Source organism: Silene latifolia, chromosome 10 (genome assembly GCF_048544455.1).
Source record: "Silene latifolia isolate original U9 population chromosome 10, ASM4854445v1, whole genome shotgun sequence".
In the NCBI taxonomy this organism is placed as follows: Eukaryota; Viridiplantae; Streptophyta; class Magnoliopsida; order Caryophyllales; family Caryophyllaceae; genus Silene; species Silene latifolia.
Genome location: NC_133535.1, coordinates 24105670 through 24112618, shown reverse-complemented (window position 1 = coordinate 24112618; position 6949 = coordinate 24105670).

The window sequence follows — 6949 nt, the reverse complement described above, 5'->3', positions numbered from 1 at the left end:
TGAAATAAATAAACAATGCAAGCTGAAATAAATAAACGTGAATGCAAAAAAAATGTAAATGCAGACTCAAAAGGATGCAATACCCTCCCAAAACCAAAACGGACAACGCCCTCGTTGTCCTCCATCATACACCAGCAGATATATACAGGGGAACGGGAATATACAACCAATAAAGAATGAAAAATAAAATAAATAGGAGACAAAAATAGAAGAGTGAGATGTACATACAAAACACGAACTTCCCCAAACCAGCCAGAAAACTAGGGAAGTGAGTAGACCAGTAGCTACTCGTCAGCCTCCTCGTCGCTGTCGTGCACGTCCTCCACCGTCACCCTGAAGTCCGGGTCTACCTCCTGCTCTCTCCTCCTCCTCTGCTCAGCTCGAGCTCTCTCCGCCGCCGCCGGGTCCTCCTCCTCCTTCTCCTCAGCAGACTCCGGGTACCCCTCAGCTGGGTACCGGTAAAAGGAAGGGTGTGGCCAACCCTCCGGGATCTGACGGTGTCGACTCAAGTGGTACTCGTATAAAGGGAACAAGGTCAAAGCTAAGTCCCGCTCCATACGAGCCTGTCTCTCTGCAATCTCAGCTAACAAACCGTCACGGCGCCCTTGGTCCATGACCGAGGACGCCTCAAAGGGTGGTGGAGGTACAAAATTAGCCGGTAGGACCGGCTGTGTCTGTGTCTGGTCGGCGGGTGCGGAGGTAGGAGTGGAGGTAGGGATCGGGGTTGGTGTAGGAGTGGCCGTGGAAGGCTGGCCGCTCCCAGAAGGTGTAGACCCCTCTCCGGTCTCAAGTCTACACCGCTTCTTAGAGGCGGGTAAAGTGGTAGGTGGTCGGACCTGGAGGTGGTAGTCAGGCAGTGGTGGAAGTCGGGCGCCCCGTGCTACAGTAGGCAAAGAGGCTAGACGGGGGAGAGTGGTGCAAGGTAAGTCCACGGACAAGTAACCGTCTATCTTCCATGTCCGGTAGTCTGTGGTCAGCCAATGCTGAGAATGCATGGCATCTAGGCTCAGATACCTCTCTCCCGGGAGGTACGGTAAGTCACGAGGCCAGACAGGGAAAAGGGAATGGGCAATAATGGTGGCTATGCCACCGCAGAATATAGATCCCGTGACCTTCTCCCCCTGGGCCTGGAAGTACTGGGCGGTCAGATAGGCAATGTTGAGGGTAAAATGACCCTCGCAGTCAATGTTCAGGTAACCGCCTAAGATGGAGAGCTCGTTGTTGTTGATGTTGTTTGGCTCCCTACGGCCAAAAATGGTGCTCCCCATTAGCCTAAGAAAGTAACGGGTAGGGGGAAGGTGGACCTGTGAGAGCTTTCGCTCGGGAAAGGTGGTCTGGGCCAAGGTCCGCCAAAGCTGACGAATGACCTTCCTCGGGGCAGTAGTGTCGCCCGTAAAGGAAAGGTCGAGTCTGGTACCAAATGTAACACCCCCATACTCCAAGTGCCTTACCAGGACCACTCAGGTATGAAGATATTACCATCTCGGTTACCCGAGGTAATGATAATCAAATAAACAATGAAGAAACAACATTTAAATATAAATGCTTAGTGAAGAGTTACAATTCTCAAAACCAAATCAAAAGTATAATACATGTTCTCAAACGGACAGTTTACTGTTCTAACTGAAATGTAAGTAAACTACTAAGCTACAGCGGAAGACTCCTATCATCATGTCGTGGCAATCCCAGCTATCCCAGTACTCATCTCAATACCTGCTCAATATCTGCTCACCATCCCCGAATGGATCACCGCAAGTTTACAAAACAACAACCGGGGTCAGTACTAATCACACAACTTAATGTATATATCAACAATAAGATAAACAGACAGCTTAACTGTCACACACACACACAGTCACGCCAATTCCAATCATCTCATTCACTGACTGTCCACTAGACCAGCCCTGCCAGTGGGGGACCGCAACCGTACCCACCAAATCCCCGCTCCACATAGTGAGCGATAACCCTGTCCATTAATGTGCACATCCCTTCTGTGGCGGGTTCCACAGAAGGCGAAACTAGGGCGTGAAGCCACTCCCGCAAGTGACCTCACTCAGCCGAGGCCACGCCTCGAGAACCATAGACAACGATCACAATCACAATCACAATACAATTACTATATCAAACAATCAATCTCAACACATCAACAATCATCCCATTATGGGACTAATACTGAGTAGGAAATCCTACCTGGAAAGCACACTATCAGACGGTCTCTACTGCTGTATCAAAAAGCTTCCTCTATGAAACCTCCTCCTATCATACAACATACAAATGCTACCAAATCACATACTACTCATAAACCCCCAAATCCCTATATTAGGGTTTAACCAAAACAAAGGAAAGACAACAAAAAGGGTACATAGATCTTACCCTCGACGCAAGGATCTCAACGGTATAATCAACGATGAGAACTGACCTTCCAAACTCCGGGAATTGCTAACAATGCGATTAGGATTAAGAACTTACTTGCTTTCTCTCTTAAACAGAAAATTAGGTTTTGCAAAAGTGTTTAGAATAGTGACGACGAAGGTTATATATCTTAATCGCATAATTAACAAAACCCGAGAAAAACTCCCCGTAAACCGGCTACTCGATCGAGTACCCAAGGTACTCGATCGAGTACCCCCTTACTCAATCGAGTATCCCAGCTACTCGATCGAGTACCCAACAGGTCAGAAACTTTTCTAAAACGCAACTTACCCTTACTCGACAGAGTAAGGCCTACTCGATAGAGTACCCGAAGACTCATAAATACGGAGTATTACAGTCTTCCCTCCTTAAAAAGAACTTCGTCCCCGAAGTTCAAACCACTACTAAACAAAGGTACTCCCCCAACGCTTCCGACTCACTAACAAAACAAAACCCAACATAAACATGGTACTAACCCAACTCATCCCGACAAACATACCGACACAACATACAAAAAGGGTATAAAAACGGTTAAAAACTCTTTGCGATCATCTCCTACCCCTCCTAAAAGAAACAAGGTTACGTCCCCGTAACCATACATACCTGATCAAACAGAAAAGGGTATCGCTCTTTCATAGCTTCCTCTGGTTCCCATGTAGCTTCCTCAGTCTCGTGGTTAGACCAAAGGATCTTAAGCAAAACTGTCTCACCACTCCTAGTCTTCCTAACCTTTCGGTCGAGAATCTGCTTAGGCACCTCAAGATATGATAAGGACTCATCTAGCTCTAAGTTCTCTGCCTCTAACACATGTGACGGATCACTCACATACTTCCGCAGCTGCGATACATGAAACACATTATGCACTCTCTCTAACGCAGCTGGTAAAGCCAGACGATATGCAACTTCCCCAACTCGCTCTAAGATCTCATAAGGCCCGATAAACTTCTGACTTAACTTGCCTTTCTTCCCAAATCTCATAACCCCACGCATAGAGACACTTTCAAAAGAACCTTGTCCCCCACTTGAAACTCTATGTCCCTGCGATGTAGATCTGCATAACTCTTTTGCCTATCCTGAGCTGCACTCATCCGTTCCCTGATCATCTTAATCTGTTCCACCATCTCATGCACCATCTCTGGTCCTAAAACCACTGCCTCAGCACTATCGTCCCAACAAATTGGACTCCTACATCTCCTCCCATACAAAGCCTCAAACGGTGCCATACCAATACTAGTGTGGTAACTGTTATTGTAAGAAAATTCTATCAAGTGCAACCTCTTTTCCCAGCTACCACCGAAGTCCATCACACAAGCTCGCAACATATCCTCAAGAGTCTTGATTGTTCTCTCAGTCTATCCGTCTGTCGTAGGATGAAATGCTGTACTCATCTTCAAAGTTGTTTCCAACGATTCCTGCAACTCCTTCCAAAACCTTGATATAAATCTCGCATCTCTGTCAGACACTATGTCCTTAGGGACTCCATGTAACTTAAGCACGTTCTTTCGATAGGCCATAGCCAATTGTGCTTTAGTCCATGTATCTTTCATTGGAACAAAGTGAGCTGACTTGGTCAGTCGATCCACTATTACCCAAATCATGTTGTTACCTTGTTGACTCTTTGGCAAACCCACAATAAAATCCATGGAAATGGATTCCCACTTCCACTCAGGTACCTCTAAATACTGAATCTTACCTTGTGGTCATCATTTGTTCCCCTTTAACTCTCTCGGCATGTCAAACAACGGACACAAACTCATTGTCTCTTTCTTCATCCCAGGCCACCAAAACGTTTTCTTCAAATCCTTGTATAGCTTGTCACCACCTGGATGTACTGAATATGGTGTACAATGTGCCTCTGTCATGATAGTCTTTTTCAACTCCTCATCATTAGGAACACACCACCTACCATCAAACCTCAAACTACCATCTGTATGAATAAAAAATCGGGACACTGTCCCTTTCTCTACTCCAGCTCTCCACTCAACTATCTTAGGATCCAACGCCTGTTTACCTCGAATGTCATCATAAAACTCAAGTTGCACTGTCATATCACCCGTGGCATCTCCCTTCTGCATCATATGTATCCCAAACCTCGCTACCTCATCTCTCAGCCTCATCAAAGATAGAGCTGTACACAGAGAATGTACACTCTTCCTACTCAAAGCATCGGCAACTACATTGGCCTTCCCTTCATGGTAGATGATTTCCATGTCATAATCGCCAATCAGCTCCATCCACCTCCTCTGTCTCATGTTCAACTCCTTTTGAGTGAAAATGTACTTGAGACTCTTGTGATCAGAAAATACCTTAAAGATTGCTCCATAAAGGTAATGTCTCCAAATCTTGAGAGCAAACACCACCGCACCCAACTCTAGATCATGAGTAGGGTAGTTCTCCTCATAAGGCTTCAATTGCCTAGAAGCATAGGCGATCACTTTACCATTCTGCATCAACACACATCCCAACCCATTCTTTGAGGCATCTGTATAAACTTCAAAGTTCTCTATCCCTTCAGGCAATGCTAAGACAGGAGCTGTGGTCAAACGCTCCTTTAATGTTTAGAACGCCGTCTCACAACTCTCATCCCAACGAAACCTGTTCTCTTTCCTCATTAACGCGGTCATAGGTCTAGCTATCTTGGAGAAATCTTTCACGAACCGTCTGTAGTACCCAGCTAAACCCAGAAAACTCCTGATCTCAGCAACATTCTTTGGTGCTTCCCACTTTGTCACTGCTTCTATCTTTGCCGGATCCACAGCTACCCCATCTTTAGAGATCACATGCCCCAGAAAAGCAACTTTCTCTAACCAGAACTCACACTTGGATAGCTTAGCATACAACTCATGCTCCCTCAAAGTTTGCAACACGATCCTCAGATGCTCCTCATGCTCTTCCTTAGTCTTGGAGTAGACTAAGATATCGTCGATAAACACCACTACAAACTGTTGGGAAATGTGTCCTCAACAATAGTGCGATCACATGATTTAAATATCATTATTAAATCTCATTTTAAAGAATACAATTGGTATTTTTTTGTCACTGGTCAACATATATCGGTAATGATTGGTGACTAGAGTTTGACATTACCGTCGTGTGTGACGGTGGTGATCGGTTGACCCCCTAGGTCATACCTATAGGGCAACACTCTTAATTGATCATTTAATTAATCGTATAATGTTACGAGTTAATTAAATTACTTGAAAAATTGACGGACGATTTTGGAAGTAAAATTTACGTATCAAATTGAAATGTGATTAAATGAGATACGGTCTGAGTAATCGAATTGTATCATTACTCGGATGAAATTAATGTTTAAAGAAACAATTGGATTTGAATGAATTATTATAAATATGATTTATAAATTGGTAAAATATTTTGGCACAAGTAATTGTGAATTACTAAGTCGATTTTGTATATGACGTATTTTTATTAATACGTTGATTTTTAATATGTTAAAAATACATAACAAATTTATGTTACATATGACATGTGACATATTTACATTTGACAAAAATAAAATGGATTTCATGTCATCCATTTGGGCCGAAATATTGGGTGGAATTAACATATATAATATGTTGATTAAAGTTAATGGAAATCATAATGATGATTAACCTAATACTAGCCATGCACCCTACACATTCTTGTAAAGAACAAATTGTGCATGCATTGGCCTTTTATCCCCCTCCTACCCGGTTCTACCTAGAAAAGAACAAGGGGTTCTTTTGCTTAAATAATTATCATTCACCATATGAATGGGGTGTGATAATTATTATTCATTCACTTCATAAAATTATTTTAGAGAGACAAAAATAATATTCTTCCTCTCCTCTTCTCCTACCCGGTTTTAGGAGCCAAAACCAAACATTTTTGGTTCATTTTTTCTTCAAAATTAATATTGTACTAGTTCATATAATATTAATTTTATTAAGAGTTAGCTTTGGGTATAATTCCTAAGGAGAGATCCTACACTTGGATCTTGTTTCTTCCATTAAAGGAAAGCTCAAGAACAAAAGAAAAGGAGATTTCTTTTGTGCCCATTTAAACCGAAATACCCATTGTAAGAATAATGTTTCTTTCTCATTTCTTTAATTAGTTTGCATGCATAAGTTCCACCTTTAATTTTATGACAAATTTATTTAAACATATATGAGTATGTTAGAATGTATATAAATCTACATTTCCTTCACAAACTTATCCAAAAACTGTCTAAAGATCATATTCATCAAATCCATAAACACTGCCGGTGCATTAGACAACCCAAACGACATCACCACATACTCATAATGACCATACCTAGACGTGAAAGCCGTCTTTGGTATGTCCACCTCTCTAATCTTCCCCTGATGATACCCCAACCTCAAATCAATCTTAGAAAAGACTGATGCACCACTCAACTGATCAAACAGGTCATCTATCCTTGGCAAAGGATACTTGTTCTTCACCGTCACTGGGTTCAGCTCTCTATAATTTATGCACAACCTCAGACTCCCATCTTTCTTCTTTACAAAAAGAACTGGTGCTCCCCACGGCGATA